Below are 21,667 nucleotides of genomic sequence, written 5' to 3' on the forward strand. Positions count from 1 at the left end.
TCTCTGAGTCAGTTTGCTCCTGTGTAAAAAGGGAGTGATGATGGTACTTACCGCGTAGAGCTGGTTGAGGGGGAAATGAGCTGAGTCATGCGAAGCACTCATGGTTTGCAGGTCATCAGACAAGGTTGGCTGTTATCACAATTAGCTGGTTTGTACACTTTGCCTTCAAAATCACATAGGGTGGGAGCGCAAAGTCTGTCTCACAGACCACTGTGGTGCCAGCACAGTTTAGACGCACACACGCTATTGAGGATCCAGGATGATGTTTTGTAGCTATTTTAGATATACCCTCATTTTGTTTTCATCGGGGATGATACAATGACAGACACAGAGATAAACGCCTTGGAAAGAAGAATTTATTACTCACTTTTCTCAAGAGAAGGGGCCATACCACCCCATGCAGGGCCACCTGGGGAAGCCCCGGGATTGATTGGGAGGCAGAAGGAGTGAGAGAAATGCATGGGTGAAGGCCTTTCTTACTACAACGGTGGGCAGTTGGCAGGTGGGCAGGTTCCCTATAGGAAGTTGGGGTGTGTGGTTGGATGCTTTGTAACAGGAATCCCATGAGCTGGTGGAAACCCAGGGATAATACGGTTGTCAACACTTTTGGCCGCCGGCTTGGCCCCTGACTTCATCGTGCCAAACCATCAATTCCAGGAGGTCTGGAACACTTATGACAGCAGCTCGAGCCTCTTCCTCACTGTGGTTGCTCTTCCTTTGGTTTTCAGTGACTCCGATCCTTTTCAGCCATGTTTATATCTCTTGGCATCTTCTTGAGGTGGCCTTACTGGACCTTGGGTTTTATTTAGATCTCCTCTTCTTTGGCCCATGTTGCTTCCTTTCCCTCTCCTACTCTCACTCTGCTTCCATTATAGCTGAAGAAAGATTGTCTCCGTTTGTCACCCCTTCTTGTGCATACGAGAGCTGCTCCTTTTCACAGATTAGCGCAGAAACTTGGAAAACAGAGAGAAGCTAAGGCTGTGTTGCCATGTCAACCCAAAGCAGAGCCGACTTGTGAGCGCTGCACACTAATCGTTCTGGTTTGTGGACTGGCAAGGTCCTAGAAGACCGTTTTTGCCCACTGGGAAGTTGCGGGCAGTAATGGAGGAGCTCTGAGGCTGGCCCATCCCGGCCCTGGGTGAGCTGCTCGTGAGATCTGGTGAAATTATCTCACTGGCAAGACAGGACCCAACTACGGCCCAGCACCCTTCTCCCTTTCTTTCTTTTCAAAGGAGAAGCCCCACTTAATATCCACACCAGCCTGTGACTGGATAATTACAGGAAATCCTGGCTCCACTCAGCTGAAAAGAAAGAATTCTTAAGGAAGAATTTCAGGCTCTTTTACTGTTTCCCTTTGCCTTGTAGTCTGGCTCTGGGCCCTCATTTTGCTTCCTTTTCTCAGTGTTAGGGCTGTGTCCCTGACCCCTGCCCCTCACCCCTGCCCCTCACCCCTGCCACCCTCCGTTTGGATGAACGCGAGACCTCTAATATGCAGCCTTCCACTCTGAATTGGCTGAAATTCTTTCCCTTTGGGGGACAAAAAAATGAGTATATTAATACTCTTAATATAATATTCTATAATATATATGTATATTACTATATAGCCTTTGCTTTACTATTTTATTCCCCCCCCACCTTTTTCTGAGGTGGAAAAATTTATCAGTAGGTATCAATCTCTCTAGCTTTGATTTCTGCTCCCTTTTCTGGGGAAGGGGAGGTTCTCACCTGATTACACCTTTTTTAAAAAAAAAAACATTTTTAGGTTTATTTGTTTATTTTGAGAGAGAGCAAGCGGGGAAGGGGCAGAGAGAGAGAATCCCAAGCAGGCCCCATGCTGGCATCAGCAGAGGCCGATGCGGGGCTCAAACTCACGAATTCCAAGATTATGACCTGAGCCGAAATTGAGAATCAGACCTGAACCCACTCAGCCACCCAGGCACCCCATCACCTGATTATACCCTTTAATGATAGTAGCAGAAGAAATGAGGAGACTCATTCAGAGTTCTAGAGGGACCTCTTGATTTAGGTACACATAAAGCATAAAGACAGATTCTTTGAGCATAAAGACAGATTCACCAGGAGCCCTGGAATTTTCCTCACAATAATTGTCTTTCTTTGACAATTGTACTTTCCACAATTGGGCATCCTGTGACCTGCACGTCCCTTTTGCTTGAAGTGTCACGCTGCAGGTCTCAGCAGAAGGGACCGAGCAGAGCCATGTTCGGTGCTTGGGGAGGGGAGCACACAAGTGACCGACCAACCCCATCCTGGTTCCAGCGACAGAATGGATTCCAGCATAGGCTCCAGATGGAGACACAGCTGTATCTTGCTATATTTGACTGAGGCAAATACAGTCAGTTTTCATTTTCTCTGACATTTATTATTTGGGGGAAGGGCTGTCGGGGGAAGGGGCATTAGCCACAAATATGACAAGGTTAAAGGACAATGAGTCTGGTCTGAAGCATTGTATTCAGACGGTTGACATCCTAAGTTCATCAATCAATATTATTGACTTGGCCAAGCTTCAGGTTGGAGTAATCTCTATAATGCGATTTAGCCTGTGCCACAGAATGGTGTGTTGGGGATAAAATGTCGGAAGCCAGTCAGTCGTCTGTGAGATACATTTTGGGAAACATTCTTTATCTTAAAAATAGAACTTGAAGTGTTTGCAGCCAGGAAGATGCTTAATTAGATTCATATAGGAGCCACCAGCTGTTCATAAGACAAACAGAAATATCTGAAGTCTCTTCCGGTTCTGTGGAGACAGGCAAAATGGCTCCCCCTTTTCGAGTCAAATCTGAGAGACCCTTCAGTGAAAAGCTCTTCAGGCCTGAGTGGCCAAGCTTGGCACACAGAGGTCACGTTTTCCTCTTTCTCTGTCCTCTTGCTTTGCTCTCAAAACCTGAGGAGCTTTTAGTCACAACGGTACAATGTCCACAAAGGGATACTGCCGTGGAAAGGGCCACACTCCTGCATGCATGGCCGGCCGTATCCCCCAGCCCCCGGCCCACCTTCTCCCCCTCACAGTCTCAGAGTCCTATGCCGTCCTCACCAGATGGATTTCCGGATCTTGGTGATGCGGTTAAAGAATGGTGTCGGGGAGACAGGGAGAGGATATACATGAAAGAAGCTGAGAGGCAGGAAGCAAGGTGGAAAGGCTTTTCCAGAAACTCTAAGTTGATCTGTGTGACCAAGATTTGGGAGCGAACAAGCGAGTATGGGGGGAAAGTCATGCAACAAGGACTGATTTGGTAGGTCTGGCTCTTGAATTGGGGAAGAGAAAAAGGAGGCTGTGAGAAGTATGGTTAGGAGTTAGGAGTCTATCAGGAAGATTTGGGATGAGTTACCAGCCTCACAGAGTGCCAGGAGGAAGGGGCATTTGAAGCGATGGAGACTAGCCTCCCATTCGATGTGGGAAACTCTTTTAGGGCACGCCTGCAGAAGGGCCACCCAACCCTTACTTGGAAACTTCTGGTGATGGGAACTGTGGTCTTGCACTGGCAGTGTAGAAAAGTGGCTGAGAGCACAGATGTTAGAGCCAGACGGCCTAGGTCCAAACCCAGGGGCCACCACCTCCCGGTTGGGGCACCTTACGTACGATACCTGACATTCTGTGCCTCAGGTTTTGTAGCCACAAATCGAGGCTGGTGATAGCAGAGGGTAGTTATGGGAATTAATCTTACATATGTCTGTAATTATTCGTAAAGGATATTTATCACTTAGAACACTACCTGGTATACAATATATATCATATAAGTATTTGCTATTATTATCATTGCTGTGAGGTTGTTGCATGTATAAGAAAATTCTGTTTCAGATTGAGTGAATTTGGCTTCTCTGATTCCTGCTTATCCCATTTCTCAGCTCTGAAATAAGTCAAACCAAGGCTATTCTGCCTTCCACATGGGTACCCACCAAACATCTGAAGATAATTATCCTGTCCCTCTTTGTTCTTCTTAGATTGTAGAAGAGAGCTTTTTGCAAATGCCGTTCCTTCTCTCTAGGACACCGTTTCCTCCCATGTTCTTTGTGTTCTAACTCCGATTCCTTCTTTAGGAAGCTTCTCCACATCTGAGTAATTTACACCGCATTTTAACCCTGTCCTCCGTGTATAAAGGTGAACATAGTACAGATTCTACTAGCTGCTTGTGTATGTCACCATCGTAGCATGTGCCGTATGCGTCTCGGTAACCCAGCACATGGCACACGATGCTTATTGGACGCATCGGGCGGAATATGAAGGAGGAACGCGTGTGAAGCAAAATGTGGCATTTCCCTGGAAGAACAGAGTCTTGGGAGCAAGGAGACGGGAGAAAAGAATGTTGGCTTTGTCAAACAATTACAGGAGGCAGGCGTGCCCAGAATTCCATAAGCTGATAATTTTGTCCGTACTAATTCCGTCAGAATGGAAAGTTTTTCTTGGATTCTTCATTGGCTGGTCACAGGTTTTCGGACTCTACAGTGTTGTGCAGAATCCTATCCGTGGGAGAGTTGAAAACCAAGAAATAATAACGCAAGAGAGGATAAGCGGGTCCAGATAATGAAGAAATAAGGCAGGGAGTGAGGATAGGGACAGCTGAGGTAGAAGAACCCACTGGGTCTGGATGTGGGCAGAAGGTTCTTCGGAAGAGGAGAGAGAGAAGACAGTGTTGGGCAGACGTCACCGGCAGGAGTGTCGTCTCAAGAGGCTTTTTATTTTTTATATTTTTTATCTATTTTTTAAGTTTTTTTAATGTTCTTATTTATTTTTGAGACAGAGAGAGACAGAGCATGAGCAGGGGAGGGGCAGAGAGAGAGGGAGACACAGAATCTGAAACAGGCTCCAGGCTCTGAGCTGTCAGCACAGAGCTCGACGCGGGGCTCGAACCCATGGACCGCGAGATCATGACCTGAGCCGAAGTTGGCCGCTTAACCGACTGAGCCACCCAGGCGCCCCTCAAGAGGCTTTTTTTTTTAATTTTTTTTAACGTTTATTTATTTTTGAGACAGAGAGAGACAGAGCATGAACAGGGGGAGGGTCAGAGAGAGGGAGACACAGAATCTGAAACAAGCTCCAGGCTCTGAGCTGTCAGCACAGAGCCCGACACGGGGCTCGAACTCACAGACCGGGAGGGAGATCATGACCTGAGCCCAAGTTGGCCGTTTAACCGACTGAGCCACCCAGGCGCCCCTCCAGAGGCTTTTTAAGGGAAACGTGCTATTCAGTGTTTTCTCGTGAGCCTGAGCAAGATTTATTGGCTTTTGATGTGCATTTTCTGGTAGACTGCTGTTTCTTTGACACGGCCCAGAGCCCCAGCTGTGTGGGATCCCACTTATGTTCGTGTTATGTGCTGCTGAAGCTGGTCAGTTGGGTTCACACTCAAATTCTTGGGTGCTCTTGTTCTGTGGGATGCTGAGAGTTGCTTCACTGGAGCACCTGGTAAGAGAGTAGCTATTACGTAGAGGCAGCAATGTTGGTGTCTATAAACGTGTGACATAATCAGGCACGGGCACAGTTCAGAGAGCCCACAGGCCCCTTCAATTTCCTCTTTGTAGTAACGGGGGCTGTGTCTCCTAGCTTCCCAAATGGAGCCAGTCCTGAGTCACAATCTTGACCTAGACACTGACCCAGGGGCACATTATTTGGGGGGTAAGTCCAGGGCAACAATATTCGTCGTGTTTATTCTTTTTCCCCATAAACTAATGGTGGCATTGTGAACTAAGATAGAAAACATAGGTAAAATGCCAGCATTCTTTTCCTGACTGGGCTACTGAATTCCATCAAAAGATATTGGTGAACGGTCTCTGGTCTGCAAAGCTCTCCTAACACCTCTGGTTTTATTTGCAAAAGCCCCCATCGTAGGAGGCATGTATGCACCCCGGCTGCACAAAATGGAAAAAGGCTAGCTCTCTTCCTATCACATTATGGCCAAGGGTTCAGCTTTGCAAGATGCTGCCTTAATTGCACCAAGAAAGGAAAGCTGACATTCTCCAGTTGTTCAAAGGAAACGTGATGTGTCCACCCTTCCCAAGAGGGCATTATATTTACTCTTAAGGAAAGCATCCACCAAAAATATGAAAGAAAATGCATTCTGACAATCGTTGAAGAAGGATCTTTTAAAACACTTCCCTAAGGGACCATTTCTTAGAGAACATCAGTTTCTGCTTCTGTTATACAAATCCAGTCGCCTTGCCTGTTTCTTAGCTTGCTCTTTTGAGGTTAAGCTTTCCCACCTTCATTACAGAACACTTAGCATAAACGCCATAATTAGCCGCTTGGAATTGTGTATTTAGGTAATCCTCCCAGACAGCTCCATCAGAACTGGCCTCAGCTTTTCAGAAATCAGTTTGAGTTAATTTATTAATAATAATAATAATATTATCATCGGAACGCTTGCTGGAACGGTGCCAATCTGCTACCAAATCTGGACTTCATTTTACCATTAAATTTGACTTTAAAAATTTGCAGAAACTTTTTACCAAACTCTCTGTTTATAAGAGATTATATTGCCCTACAACAGCATGGTGAAAGTGATTATCTCTGGAAGGTAGAACTACAGACAATTTTAATCTCCTTCTCTCGGATAATGGCAAGAAGTCTAATGGAAAAAGTAAATGTTTTTTAAAACATTTTTTATTTTTTAAATATATTTTGGAATACATTATAAAAAGAGTCTGGGGCGCCTGGGTGGCGCAGTCGGTTAAGCGTCCGACTTCAGCCAGGTCACGATCTCGCGGTCCGGGAGTTCGAGCCCCGCGTCGGGCTCTGGGCTGATGGCTCAGAGCCCGGAGCCTGTTTCCGATTCTGTGTCTCCCTCTCTCTCTGCCCCTCCCCCGTTCATGCTCTGTCTCTCTGTGTCCCAAAAATAAATAAACGTTGAAAAAAAAAATTAAAAAAAAAAAAAAAGAGTCTATTTCCCTTGTGTTCCCAAGCATTCAGAGGAGGCAGAGTGCATATTTCTCGGGCATTGCTCACATGTGTTCTAGATTGTTTATAAAAGGATCAGAAAAGAAAATTCAGCAAAAAGAGGGAAGAGAGCGGTAAAAAAAAATTATGCATGGCGACACGCAAAAAACTAGTTATATTATAACTGTCTGCAAAGTTTGAACGTGATTTAAGCTGGGTCTATGCATTTACTCGACCAATTTAGGTCAAAAGCCACACTTAAAAAAAAAAAAAAACACTGGCAATTCAAAGCAAAAGTTTTTTCCTTTTTTTTTTTTTTGAAGTGTAGTTGACATGCAATGTTATATTAATTTCAGGTGTACCACATAGTGATTTGCCAAATACATTATGCAGTGCTTATTATCACGGTAAGTGTACTTACCGTATGTCACCGAAGTTTGACTATATTCCCAAGGTTGTGCTTTTCATCCCTGGGACTTACTTATTTTTAACGGGAAGTTTGTAATCTTAATCCCCTCACCAAGGAAAAGTATTCTATTTGCATTAATTTCTACTCCAAAAAATGTAAAACTGGCCCAACAGTTGGGAAAAAAAGAAAGAAAGAAAGAAAGAAAGAAAGAAAGAAAGAAAGAAAGAAAAGCGTTCTCATTCTCTCCGTCTCTTGCTCCGAATGTGAGCACATCATAGATGAAAATAAAACAGAATATGGTTCGAGTTTCACTAGGCGTCATCCTGGGAAATCAAGGCAAGGCTGGGAGTGGGCGGTGGGTGAATAGACATTAAGAATAAAATATTGGGGCGCCTGGGTGTCTTAGTCGGTTAAGCGTCTGACTTCGGCTCAGGTCATGATCTCACAGTTCGGGCGTTCGAGCCCCATGTCGGGCTCCATGCTGACAGTTCAGAGCCTGGAAGCCTGCTTCAGATTCTGTTTTCCTCTCTCTCTGTCCCTCCCCTGTTCACTCGCTCACTCGCTCTCAAAAATAATAAACGTTAAAAAAATTTTGTAAAAAAGAATAAAATCTCCTCTTCTTGGTTGCCGCCTTGCCCGTGGAAGCGTGCCCACCCTCTGCTCTGCTTTGGCGGGGAAGCTGTGCTCTCACGTGGCTCTGTGACATTCCATGACATGTGCCTCGAGGCTCTGAGATATGGCAGGGAAAACGTCACAGTGTAAGGGCAGTGCGACACGGCCTTCCAAGGTGCTGCCTGGGGACCGAGGGAGTCTCAGAACACAAACACCCAGCACTATTGATCTAAGGCACGGGCCCTGAGATCAGGGAGGAGCTGAGCAAGTGTAGGAAACTTCCCGGCACCCACGGTTAGAGCAGGAAAACCAAAGACAGAAGTCTGTGCGCCGGCGACAGAAGTGATGACAAGTGTGTTGGCAGTCGTATTTTGCGAACAGCTGGAGTTGTTAACAAAGGGCCCTCTCTGGAGCTGGCAGAACAAGTGCATACCTAAATGGGGTCAACTGATCACCGTATTCGTGGGTTTTTTTGAGCTAAAAGGCAAATTGCTTCAGAGCGGAGGCAAAAATGCTCTCTTGCAGATTCCTAATTGGAAGGCACTTTATCAACCTAGTCATCAGGAGGACGCTGGTCATTAGGGACGCCTACATTAAAGGCGCTAATACATTTGCATTCGGTTCAGAGTCAGAATGAAAGGAAAGGAACAGGGATTCTCTTAGGCTGCGGATCTTAAGGTCTTTGTGACCTTGGTGTCGAGGGCTCTCCTGGAGTTCAGCTTCACATAAGGTGAGAAAAGACCAGTCGCCCCAGATGTGAGCGTGGACGCTGCATCATTGCACAGAGAGCTCCTTGGTTTCCACGGTAGGAGACCGTCACATCTGAGCCCTGTGTCGCCGGCAAAGCCAGCATGCCCAGAAGACACCCAGTGCCGCCACAATGTAGAGAGTTGACACCGTGGGCGGAAAAGCCACCAGATTCACATTTCCTCCTGCTCAGGAGAGCATAGGAAGAGAAGAAGAAAGCGAGATACAGAAACAGAAAACCAAATCTTGTTCTGTTCACAGTGAGGAATGAAGGTCTGTTCCACACCACACACATTCCTCTCTCTGTTTTCCCTCGTTCTTTATACAGTTGAAGTGACACTGATATTTGGAGTCTGACTCACTGAAGCAACGACCTTACTTGCTCTAATTCACTCCAAATACATATACTTAGTCTTATTTTCTAAAATAACTTCAGGGGCGTCTGGATGGCTCAGTCGGTTGAGCATCTGACTTCGGCTCAGGTCATGATCTTGCGGTTCGTGAGTTCGAGCCCCGCGTCGGGCTCTGTGCTGACGGCTCGGAGCCTGGAGCCTGCTTCAGATTCTGCCTCTCTCTCTCTCTCGCTCCCTCAGCAATAAACAAACGTTAGAATTTTTTTTTAAATAGTAAAATAAAATGGTGACTTTGTGCCCATGTTAAGGGGCGCCTTTTTAAAATTTGAACAGAGCGATGAGCCCATGTGTAACACATGACAGGTACCGGACAAGTAGGAGTGTGTGCCCTGCACCTCAATTGTATCGTCCTCAGACGGAGAGACTGGAGGCAGGGAGGCCAGATGAAACGTCTTGTGCGCTTGTCCAGCAAACAATAATAAAGTAGTCGCCGCAGAGCATGGGGAACCATGTGTTAATATCCCAGGACCTCAGCCCTCCTTTTGTCCGGCACCGGAGCCTCCAGACCCATTTAAGAGGGAATTCATAGGACTTGGTGACGGAGCAGATTTAGGAGAAAAGAGAGACGGAGGAGCTGAGGACCGTGTTGATTTTTCTGGCTCCGGCAGCCCAGTGGATGGAGAGACCATTACCACAGCAAGGAACTCAGGTCCCTGGGTCATCCTTGAGAACATCAATCACCGTGCTGTGCTCCGAAGCCCTTGGGGGTTATTGAGCCGTGCTGGACTCTTTGGTCTGCTTTTTAATTTTCTTGCTTCTACCCCAGCTGACAAACTGTCAGCTGTCACTTCTCGCTACTGTCAGTGTGCCTGCTTCTAAGCATTTCCCTGTTTTACTTTCTAATTGGCTACTTCTGAAACACCCGAGCGGCAAGGTTGCTAGAAATGTGTGTAAAGCAAGAGTCTATAGGGGCAAAGCGATGGTCCTGGACCGTTGTGTGTTATAAAGTACCAGCCTTGTGCCTGCTGTCGGGGCCGCTCCAAGGATTCTAGTTTTTTTTTTTTTTTTTTAATTTTTTTTAATTGTTTTTATTTATTTTTGAGACAGAGAGAGACAGAGCATGAGCAGGGGAGAGGCAGAGAAGGAGAGGGAGACACAGAATCCAAAGCAGGCTCCGGGCTCCGAGCCATCAGCACAGAGCCTGATGCGGGGCTCGAACTCACGGAGCGCGAGATCATGACCTGAGCCGAAGTCGGACACTCGACCGACTGAGCCACCCAGGCGCCCCTCCAAGGACTCTAATTTTAAATGAGTTGGGTCCTCACAGATCTGGGGTTCAGCTAGCTAAAGAGATATTCATTTCTTTCTGTATAGCAACTTTGAGGATAAAACCGTTCCCCACATCATCCACTGATGAATTTTTAAGGTAGGATTTCACAGTTGTTTGGCCACCACAGAACTTACAATAGCTGACATTTGCTGGGCGCTTAGTAGGTACCAGGCCCCGTTCTAAGCCTTTTTCATCCGACATCACTAGGGGTCAGCGCGGTGGCACTAGGGTCGGGCAGGGCTTTTGTTGCCCATTTTATAGATAGGAAGTCAGGAGCATAAAGAGGTAATTTTTCCAAGGCTACGCAATCCATTAGCACCAGAGCCAGGGTTCAGATGCAAGCCATCTGAGCTCAGGCCCCGTGTCCGTAACAGTTTGCTCCCCAAAACGGGCCATGGGTGGAGGCCAGCCAACCCGAGTGCCCTAGAGTCTCTCTGGTTAAATCAGTGAATGGCGCTTTGGACAGACTTGCAAATCGTTTCTGTGAGGCTTTCGGGCATAACAACTCTGGTGCATTGGGAGGACAACCCAGTCTCAACCCCCCTGCCACACCCTCCTCTAAATTCACAGCCCATAGGCATCAACCACATCACACACGCGTGCAGCCCCCTGACTTGGCTGATAACGCAGAAAAGCAGCACCAGGATGAAGCAGAGGTCGGGGGGCCAAGGGACCGTTGCCTTTCTAACAGCGTGTCCCCAGCTGACTCCTGGAGGCATACACGTTTGCGCATTGCCCTCGCTGTGTTTCTTCCATCCCTGCACCAACAAGGTTCTCGCCGTGTGTTTCCATTGAATTAGTCCCCTGAGAATTCATATGGTCAAGTCCTCACCCCCTACATGACTTCAGAATGTAACTATATTTGATGATAGGCCTTTCAAGAGGTTATTAAGGTAAAAGGAGGTCATGTGGCCCTCCAATGAAAACCTGTGTCCCTATGAGTTTAGGACACAGACACAGAGAGGAGAGACCATGAGGAGACTGAAGAGAGCCCTCCACAAGCCAAGCAGAAGGGACTCAGAAGTCATTAACCCTGCCGACACGTCCGCCTCAAACTTGCAGGCTCCAGAACGCAGACGGAGCGCATCTCTGTTATTTGAGCCACCTTGTCTGCCGTAGTTTGTTATGACAGCCCTAGAAAACCAAGCCAGGGATCAAAGAGGTCTGTTTTCAGAGTCTTAAGTAGCAAGTCCCTGAAAACAGCCTCCTCCCTGTTCGTTTTTTGCCCCCAAAGCTTAAGCTTATTTAGAAATTACCTTAGGAGAAAGGAAGGAAGTTGAATTTCTTGACAGGAATGGAGGGGTGGAGGGCAGAAGTGAGGAAACCTGAGGGGAAAAGATTCCCCTAGACCAGCAGGGCACCTGGCTCCAAGAGGAGAAGGCCTCCGCCTAGATACTGGGGCCCCAGTCTTTTCACCACCCCGTACTCCTGTGCCCAATATGGCTTCGTTGAAATCCTGCCACATCCGTCAGATGGGGCCTCCTTCCGAGGCGGGCATTATTTATAATTTGGCTATTTCTCTGAGTTCACAACGTAATGAGGCAATTTTCACACCCAAGCTTGTTGAGTAGAACATGAGTGAAGTCATACCCCATACACACGGACTGATCACCTTGAAAAGGCCCCAAACAGGGAGCTGACGGCAATGACTACCACTGCCCTCCCCTGTCCCGCACTGTCCCCTTCTTCCACTAGTGACGCCCCTTGCTACCTTTTTGAAGAATGACTTTCCCCAAAAGGGCGTGGTCCTGGAGGAGCCAGGATGATAGTTTGCCGGGGACAAGATTGGGACCAGGGGGACCCGTTTGGATTCTCCCCCTTTTGAATCTTGAGAGAAGTAATCTGGGGAAGAGCAGACGATGCAGTTAATTCATCCCAACTTGTACTCTCTGGAGTAACTGGCCAGAGCTCCAGTAATGAAACCAGAAACCAGTTCCGCAGGCTTCTCTGGCCTCCCTCGGGGGTCCACACCTCCTTCAGACGAGTTTCCTCTTTTAAGTCCCCCAGAGTCTGTTTCTGTGCCTTACAAACACAAAGCCTGAGTTAGTACAGTGACTGTGGAGACGGACCCTGGAAGTTAAGACCAAAACAGTAGATCGTGATCACCAAATTTTGGGGGACGTCATAGCCTGTTGTTTATTGAAAATTTCAGGCGCCCATTGCCTTCATCGGTGGGTCAGTATGCTGAATTTAAATACAAGAACTTTGAGATTCCAGGGGCGCCTGGGTAGCTCAGTCGGTTAAGTGTCCAACTTCCACTCAGGCTGTGATCTCAGGGTTTGTGGGTCTGAGCCCCAGGTCGGGCTCTGGGCTGACCGCTCGGAGCCTGGAGCCTGCTTCGGATTCTGTGTCTCCCTCTCTCTCTGCCCCTGCCCGGTTCACCCTCTGTCTCTGCCTCTCAAAAAGTGAATAAATGTTTAAAAAAAATTTGTTAAATAAATAAATTTTTAAAAAAAAGAATTTTGAGATTCCAGTTGGCCACTGACCCTAGAGCTGAAACCACAATTGTCCGTTGCAACCAAAAGTGGGCTTTATTTCAGAGGCGTTTGCCAGAAGGAGTGCTTCTAATTCATTTCCTTATTCTTCCAATAAATATCTTTTGAATACCTATTAGGTTTCAGAACCTGGATAACCTGGTTATCAGCAGCTGATAAGCCACTGAAAAATCCCTGCACTTGTGGAATTGAATTCCAGCATAATTTCAAACAAACAAGCTGAGACCTCGGGATAATACAATGTTGTCCCTTTGTACCTGTTAAGACAATAGAGGGCAACGTTTATTTGTGTATCAGTTTAATTGAGATACAATTTCTATACATTTCACTCATTCAAAGTGCAATGCATTCATTTCTAGTAAAGTCCTAGGGCTGGGTGACCATCACCACGGTCGATCTTAATACCTTTTTATCACCCCAAAACAATACCTCAGAATCTATCTACCCACCTCCAACTTCCCTATCCCCCGCCGCCCACCCCCAGCCCGAAGCATCACTAATCCATTTTCTGTCTCTACATATGGACATGTTCTGGACATTTCATATAAATGGAATCACATAATATGTGGTCTTTTGTGAGTGACTTCTCTCACTCGGCATGATTATTTGGAAATTCATCCATGTTGTTTGTATACCTTCCTTTTTACTGAGGAGCCATATTCCATTGTATGGACGCACTAAAGTTTGTTTATCCATTCATCTCTTGATGTACATTTGGGCCATTTCCAGTTTGGGCTATTACAAATAAAGCTTACAGGAATAGTTGTATACACATTTCAGAACGGATGTTTATTTCCTGTCCCCTTGAGTGAATAACTAGAAGTAGAATTGATGGATCATATGTTTACCTTTCAAGAATGTGCCATACTATTTGCCAAGGTGTCCTAACATCTGCGTTCCTACCAGCAGTGGGTTAGGGTCCCAGTTCCTTCACATTCTTGCCACCCTGCGGCATGTGCGGACTTTCTAACAGTGGCTGTCTCTTGAGGTCTTAATCCCCCTTCCCCCAATGACTAATGGTGTTGAGCGTTTCTTCATGAGCTCATTGGCCTTCTGTATCTATCTTCTTCGGTGTTGTGTCTGTTCACGTCTTTTGCTCATTTTTATTGGGTTGTTTGCTTTCTTGTTGAGCTTTGAGATTTCTTTATATAATCCGGATACAAGTCTTTGATCAGATACACACTTTCCAGAGAGTTTCTCCCTGTGGCTTTTCTTTTTCTTCTCTTATCAGTGTCTTTTGAGGAACAGAGATTGTACATTTTCATAAAATCCAATGTATACATTTGTTCTTTAATGGATTTGGGTGTTATAGCTAATAAACCTTTGTTTAATCAACGATTTTCTCCTGTTTTCTTCTGGGAGTTGTATAGACTTAGGTTGTAATGTGCTGAAAGGTAGAGATCCGAGTTCACTTTTTTACATATGTATATCCAGTTCTAGCTTCATTTGCAGACAAGTGACCATTCTTTGTATTGCCTTTGTCTCTTTGTCCAAAATCAGTTGTCCATGGTTGGGGGGGGGGTGCGGTAAATAGGGACCATCTGGTCTGTTCCTTCACTTGCTTTGTCTGTCTTTATACCAGTGCCATGCCATTTTGATTACTGTAGTCGTATAATGATATTGCTGTAGGCGTGTGTGTGTATGTAGATTGCGAATATCCTAACAATTCATCCCTAAATACTTCAGCACAAAAGTCTTAAGAACAAGGGTGCTGTCATACTTGTGACAGCAAAGAAAATTAGTGGTAATACCATTGAATATATAGTCCATATTCAAATATCTCTAATGTCTCCCAAACATCTCTAGTTTTTTTTTAAACATGTGATAGACCTTTTATCAATGTCTCCAGCTCCAGCTACTCTTGGATAATTCAAAAGTTTAAACTTTTTTCCTTGGTCAATTTCCGTAATTGATCATATCGCTACGAATTCATCCTTCCAAGTTTTTTTTTTTTAATTTTTTTTTTTAACGTTTATTTATTTTTGAGACAGAGAGAGACAGAGCATGAACGGGGCAGGGTCAGAGAGAGGGAGACACAGAATCTGAAACAGGCTTCAGGCTCCGAGCTGTCAGCACAGAGCCCGATGCGGGGCTCGAACTCACGGACTGAGAGATCATGACCTGAGCCGAAGTCGGCAGCCCAACCGACTGAGCCACCCAGGCGCCCAATCCTTCCAAGTTTTTAAAACTGTTACTGTAAAAATGATTATTCAATCTCTGAATTCATTTTAGTTACTTCTGTCTCTGTGGTTATTTCTTTCTCCTTTTTTTATTTTTTTATTTTTTTATTTTTTTTTTCAACGTTTATTTATTTTTGGGACAGAGAGAGACAGAGCATGAACAGGGGAGGGGCAGAGAGAGAGGGAGACACAGAATCGGAAACAGGCTCCAGGCTCTGAGCCATCAGCCCAGAGCCCGACGCGGGGCTCGAACTCACGGACCGCGAGATCGTGACCTGGCTGAAGTCGGACGCTTAACCGACTGCGCCACCCAGGCGCCCCATTCTTTCTCCTTTTCTTATTTTTTTTTCAACGTTTATTTATTTTTGGGACAGAGAGAGACAGAGCATGAACAGGGGAGGGGCAGAGAGAGAGGGAGACACAGAATCGGAAACAGGCTCCAGGCTCTGAGCCATCAGCCCAGAGCCCGGCGCGGGGCTCAAACTCACGGACCGCGAGATCGTGACCTGGCTGAAGTCGGACGCTTAACCGACTGCGCCACCCAGGCGCCCCTCTCCTTTTTTAAAAAAAAATGTTTAAAAATTTCTTCTCTTTTCTCCTTTCTAATCTGACCTATTTCTGCTTATCTTCTCTCTTTACCTCTCTTGAGGTTTCTTAATCAGGATTTTAAAGGTTTTTTAATTTCGCTAGTCTTTGCCAAGAAGTAGCTTTCAGATTTATTTATCCTCTCCGCCATCTAATTATTACCTCTATTACCTTATTAGGTCAGGGTTTTACCTTTATTTTATCTCTCTTTCTAGTTTCTTTGGATTTATTGTGTTGTGCTTCTTAGGAAATTGTAAGTTTTTTTTTTTCAACGTTTATTTATTTTTGGGACAGAGAGAGACAGAGCATGAACGGGGGAGGGGCAGAGAGAGAGGGAGACACAGAATCAGAAACAGGCTCCAGGCTCTGAGCCATCAGCCCAGAGCCCGACGCGGGGCTCGAACTCACGGACCGCGAGATCGTGACCTGGCTGAAGTCGGACGCTTAACCGACTGCGCCACCCAGGCGCCCCAGGAAATTGTAAGTTTTTAATGCCTCTTGGTCTTTTGTCTTTAGCCAAGAAGGCGTTCAAGACCTTGGACTCTCAGGATAGGTCACCCTGTGTCATAAAGGTTTTGTAAGCTCCGTACTGCTCTCTGTCGCTTTCTAGATAGCGAATAATTTTTCTTTTTGATTTCTTTTTTAATCCAACGTTAGCAGCAGCCCCCTTTTAGTTTCCAAACAGGAAATATTTCCAGTCATTTTTAAGTTACTTATGTCTGATTTTATTGGATTGTCACTCGGGAAAGTGTGTCTTATAAGATCTCAGTGCGGGTACTTGGGTGGCTCAGTCGGTTAAGCGTCCAACTCTTGGTTCAGGTTCAGGTCATGATCTCCCGATTCATGAGATCATTGGACTCTGCTCTGGTAGTGTGGGGCCTGTGGGATTCTCTCTCTCTCTCTCTCTCTCTCTCTGCCCCCCCCCCACTTTGTGTGCACATGCACACACATGCTCTCTCTCAAAATAAATGAATAAACTTTGAAAAAATCTCATTGCTTTTGAATTTTTAAAGTTTTAACTGTGGACTTCTATCACTTCTCTTTCTCTATGATAGGATATCATCTCTAATATCTCTAGGAATTTCCTGTCCCTTTGAAAATAATGTGTATTCCCTCCTCGATGGATGCAAGTTTCTCTAAGTCCCAGTTACCTCTGGTTTATTGATTGTATTTTTTTAAATTCCTCTATGTTCCTAAATTTCATGTTGGATATGCTTTCTAAGGGGGCATCCTACAAGTCTCTGATTATAATAGTGATCTTGTTAAGTTCCTCTTGAATTCGTAATCATTTTTGGTTTATGCTTTTAGCTTCTAGAGTTTGGTACATACGTGCTGTGTCTGTTACATAGGTTTAACAAATGTCAGCTTTGTGGTTACAAAATGGCGCGGACATCCTGTTGAATGGTTGTGACCTTTCCATTCATCTTTTTCCATGGGGAGATCTCTCTTCTGGTTCATCTGTGGTTGACGTTGAGTCTCAGTTAAAGCCTTGGAAAGGGGTGTTTGGGTATCAGGGTTGCTGGCCCTTTGCTTACCTCCAGAGATCGTTCTTTCAACCCGCCCAGTGGGAGATGGCTGGGTACAGGAATCTCAGGCTGCCGTTCTGCTCTTTGAGATGTCACCCCACCATGTGAGTGTCGCAGGTGAGAAGTCATAGGCCCTCCTGATGAATTTTTCTCCATGTGCATATTGGGGAAGGAGGTGCAATGTGAGAGGAGGAGGAAAGAGTACCAACCAGTGATGCCACCATTCAGGATTCCAGGAGGCACCAGCCCTGTCCACTGTCCTCACAAGAAACACAGGTCTGTGAGTCAAGCTCTTCCCAGCACCTGCCCCTCTCTTGTACTCACCCAGTGCATGGGGGGAAATACTTCCACAGGTTTCTCCACCAGACAGTCCTCAGAGCCGAAGGCTTCACACGAACCCCACTGCCCTTAGACTTCGGCAGGAGGACCCCATGCGAGGCAGAGAGATGGAGTGAACATGAACACACAAGGAGTTGCTGTCTTCCATGTTCCCAGAATCCTCCTCATCCCTCTCAGCACAGAGCTCTTGGAGCGAGGCTCGCTCGAGATGTGTACTCTCCATATTTAGAGATCTCTCAGTAATGACAAAGCTGTTACACAGTAGCCGGAGCATCCTTTTAAACAGATTAGGTGCTAAATGTTTCCCTAAAATAAAGCTGAATGCATGGAATCAGTGTTCTCCTTAAAAAAATATATATGGGGCGCCTGGGTGGCTCAGTCGGTTAAGTGTTTAAGCGTCCAGCTTTGGCTCAGGTCGTCCTCTTACAGCTCAGCGTCAGGGTCTGTGCTGACAGCTCAGGGCCTGGAGCCTGCTTCAGATTCTGTGTCTCCCTCTCTCTCTGCCCCTCCTTTGCTTGTGCTCTTTCTCTCTCTCTCTCTCAAAAATAAATAAACATTAAAAAAAAAAAAAAAAAGAATGGAAGGCACTTGGGTGGCTCAGTTTGTTGGGCACCTGACTCTTGATTTCGGCTCAGGTCGCAATCTCAGCACTTGTGAGGTCGAGCCCTACGTCAGGCTGGGCTGACAGCATGGAACCTGCTTGGGATTCTCTCTTTCCCTCTCTCTCTGCTCCTCCCACTCCCCTCCTCTCTCTCTCAAAATAAATAAACTTAAAAAAAGAAGAGCGCTAAAAATTTCAGACATTTGGCTTGTATGTGGTCCAGGAAATCTACCAGCCAGATTGCTTTTGAAAAGGGAAGAACCCACAGTGCATGGGGTGACAGTCCAGAGCATTGGTGACCTCCTTGGAGAAAATATCCCACAAGAGACCATCTGATTAGAAAGCAGAATCCATGAAATAAACTTGTTTGGCTATTTCTGCATCCTTTTGTAAGGCCTGTGCTCACTAAGAAGAAAGAAAAGACTGTTATCCACTGGTGACAGAAAAGCAGTAAAAGCCACTTAGAGACCTTCTGAAAGTTGTATTCTAATATATAGCTGATCAGAGGTAGGAAAGGGGGAAGGAGGAAACCTTGCAAGATTCAAGAAATAGTTGACTAAGTCAGAGAAAGATATCATATGTTTTCACTCATATGTGGATCTTGAGAAACGTAACAGAAGACCATGGGGGGAGGGAAAGGGAAAAGAAATACAAACAGAGAAGGAGGCAAACCCATAAGAGACTCTTAAATACAGAGAACAAACTGAGGGTTGATCAGAGGGTGGAGGAGAGGGGAAAGTGGGTGATGGGCATCGAGGAGAGCACTTGTTGGGGTGAGCCCTGGGTGTTGTATGTAAGCGATGAACCACGGGAATCTACCCCCAAAACCAAGAGCACACTTTACACACTGTATGTTAACCAATTTGACAACTTATATTAAAAGAAGACAGAGACAGACAGAAATAGTTGACTATATGGAGACACAACTGTTTTGTGTCTTCTATAAAGCTAAGAAATAACGGGGGGGGGGGTTCAAAGAAGAAGAAGCAATTGGTCTCTTGGACTAGAATAAAGTATATTTTTGAATTTTTTAAATTGTAAAATATATATAACAGAAAATTGGCCACGTTAACCATTTTTAAGTGTTTCATTCAGTGGCATGAATTACATTCACAGTGTTGTGCAACCTTCACACTATGTCCAAAATGTTTTCACCTCCCAAAACAGTAACCTTGCGATGATGAAGCACTAACCACCCCCCCTCCCTCCCTTTGGTCCCCGAGAACCTCTATTCAACTTGCTGTCTTTATGAATTTGCCTATAGAATGAAATATTCTTTGGACTGGGGAGTAGTAAAAAGTTGGAGCCTGGGTGAAAAGACTAATCCTTAATGGATTCAGTACTTAATTGTGCAGACAAGGGAAGCCATGTAAGAGTGCAGGGCAAGAAATATGGCCTGATCAGAATGTTGCTTTCAGAAGCTTCATCTGGCAGAAGTTTGGGAGACAAATGGGGGTCTGGAGACCAGTTGAGAGGCTGTTATAAAGGCCCAGGCTGGGGGGGGGGGGTGTGTGGGGGGGGGGAATTTGTACTGCTACTGAAATGGAAAAGAAGATTTAAGAGGCGTTTGGGGGAACATATAAGGGAAGCCATTGCACGGCCTGGCAAAAATGCCTTGGGGATACGGGAAGGGAAGAGGGCAGCTGTTTTGAGTCTGGATATAACTCAGGTGATTCATTTTTTTTTTTTTTATTAACTAATTTTTAAACTATACATTTGAAGTTGGGCTGCTACTTAAAAGACACAGAAACAGTCATTTAAATGATCAACACAGGGTAGGAGCCCAAGTTCAGAATTAGTAAGACCCACATCAGACGACAAGAGAATTCTCTTCTCTTCTGTGTCAAGGTTCACGTGAACACGGCACTTTGCAGAAGGGAAAGAGGTACACAAGCCTGGGGTCATCAATCCGTGTAGGGAGACTGAAGGTCAGAATTCAGGGGAAGGAGAGGGAGGCAATTCCATATGGAGGTTCCATGCTGGTGGGGGAGTGTGGTGTTGTTAATCTTCGACACCAGGCAGTGTGATATCATGGCTGGGAGCACGCGGTCTGATCCAGACTTCCTAAGTTCAAATCCTACAGTGTCATGGACTAGCTGTGTGGCCTTGGTCAAGGTACTTAACCTCTCTGAACCTCTGTAATATGGGCAAATGATAGTATTTATCTCATTATACTTGTTGACTTAATATTCGCCCAATGTTTAACGAAGTACCCAGTACATGGTAAATGCTGAATGAGTTTGGTGCCGTTATTAGTATTTTTAAGGCAATTCAAAATATAAAGCAAAATAAAGGTTTCCCTGTAAGTTTGAACAATTTAATTTACCAAGAAAATCAGAAATGAAGAAATCACAAAGTCTTAGAAAGCAGCCACGGTGAAAGGGTCTACTCTCCCCGGTTTGAGTTGACCCTTCAAGGACACTAGCCTCCAGGTCAATGCTAATTACTCTCCTTTGGGTTAAACGTTATCTTAAAAATACACAATTGGGATCATCATAAATCACTTTAAAAAATTCTTTGGTTTGGAATTTGTTTAAGTTTCTTTCTTTCTTCTTTCTTTCTTTCGAGAGAGAGAGAGAGAGAGAGAGAGAGAGAGAAAGAGATCTGGGGAAGGGCAGAGAGAGAGAGAGGGAAAGAGAGAATCCCAAGCAGGCTTGCACTGTCAGCACAGATCCCGCTGCGGGGCTGGAACCCACAAACCATGAGATCATGACCTGAGTCAAAACCAAGAGTCCCACCCTTAACAGCCTGAGCCATCCAGGGGCCCCAAGTATTTTTTTCTTAATGGAGTTTTGGTTTGTCCCCACCGCCGGGGTCTACCTCTTCGGATTATTTTGTTCTGCTTGCCTACCACATGCGATGATGAGTTGAGCCCATAATAGGGGCTGAAGCAATACATGATTGACTACATGAAGAATATACTAAGTTATTCACGTGTTCCGTTGTGTCCGTTGCTTCCGTTGTACCTAAAATCAGGGGCAGGGTTTCAAAGGTCACATCCAACTTTTAAATAAGTGGATTTTCCTATGATGTTTCTCCTGTGAAATTAGGAAGAAGCCCACATTCGCTCTTCTTAATATCGAGTGCCTGCACCCATTACCCCCTGGCCCTGGGCGGCCCGCCTGACCCACCTTGCCCTGCGGGCCTGGAGCCCGGGAGCATGGACTCCATACTTGGGGCTCTGCGCGACTCAGTGGGCACTGCTGCCCTCTGCTGGGAGTCTCGAGAAACAGCGCACTCCCTACCCTCCACCCGGCTGATTTTCAGAAGGAGCTGAATACCTCTGAAACCCTCCAACTCCCCGCCTACCCCGTGCGCCCTACCAGGAAAAGCTCCAAAGAAAGCAGTACTAAGTAGTATAAATGAGAAATAAGAAGTCCAATACGGTTGTGATTTATGCCATGATTAGACCACAGATCTTGTTTAAAAGTTCATTATTTAATTCCTTCCCAAAGTTTACTTTCTCCTGCCTTTGGGTTGCTGAATCTGCTGCTGGTGGAAACAGTGCCATTTCAAGGGGCCCCACGTAGGTTTTTCAAGTTTATCTTGAGAAATAGGAATTCGCATGGGGCATGTCCCCCTAGACTGGTGGCAGCACCCTGTG

This window comes from Puma concolor, chromosome A2 (genome assembly GCF_028749965.1).
Source record: "Puma concolor isolate L17-30 chromosome A2, mPumCon1.1.hap2, whole genome shotgun sequence".
NCBI classification, from domain to species: domain Eukaryota; kingdom Metazoa; phylum Chordata; class Mammalia; order Carnivora; family Felidae; genus Puma; species Puma concolor.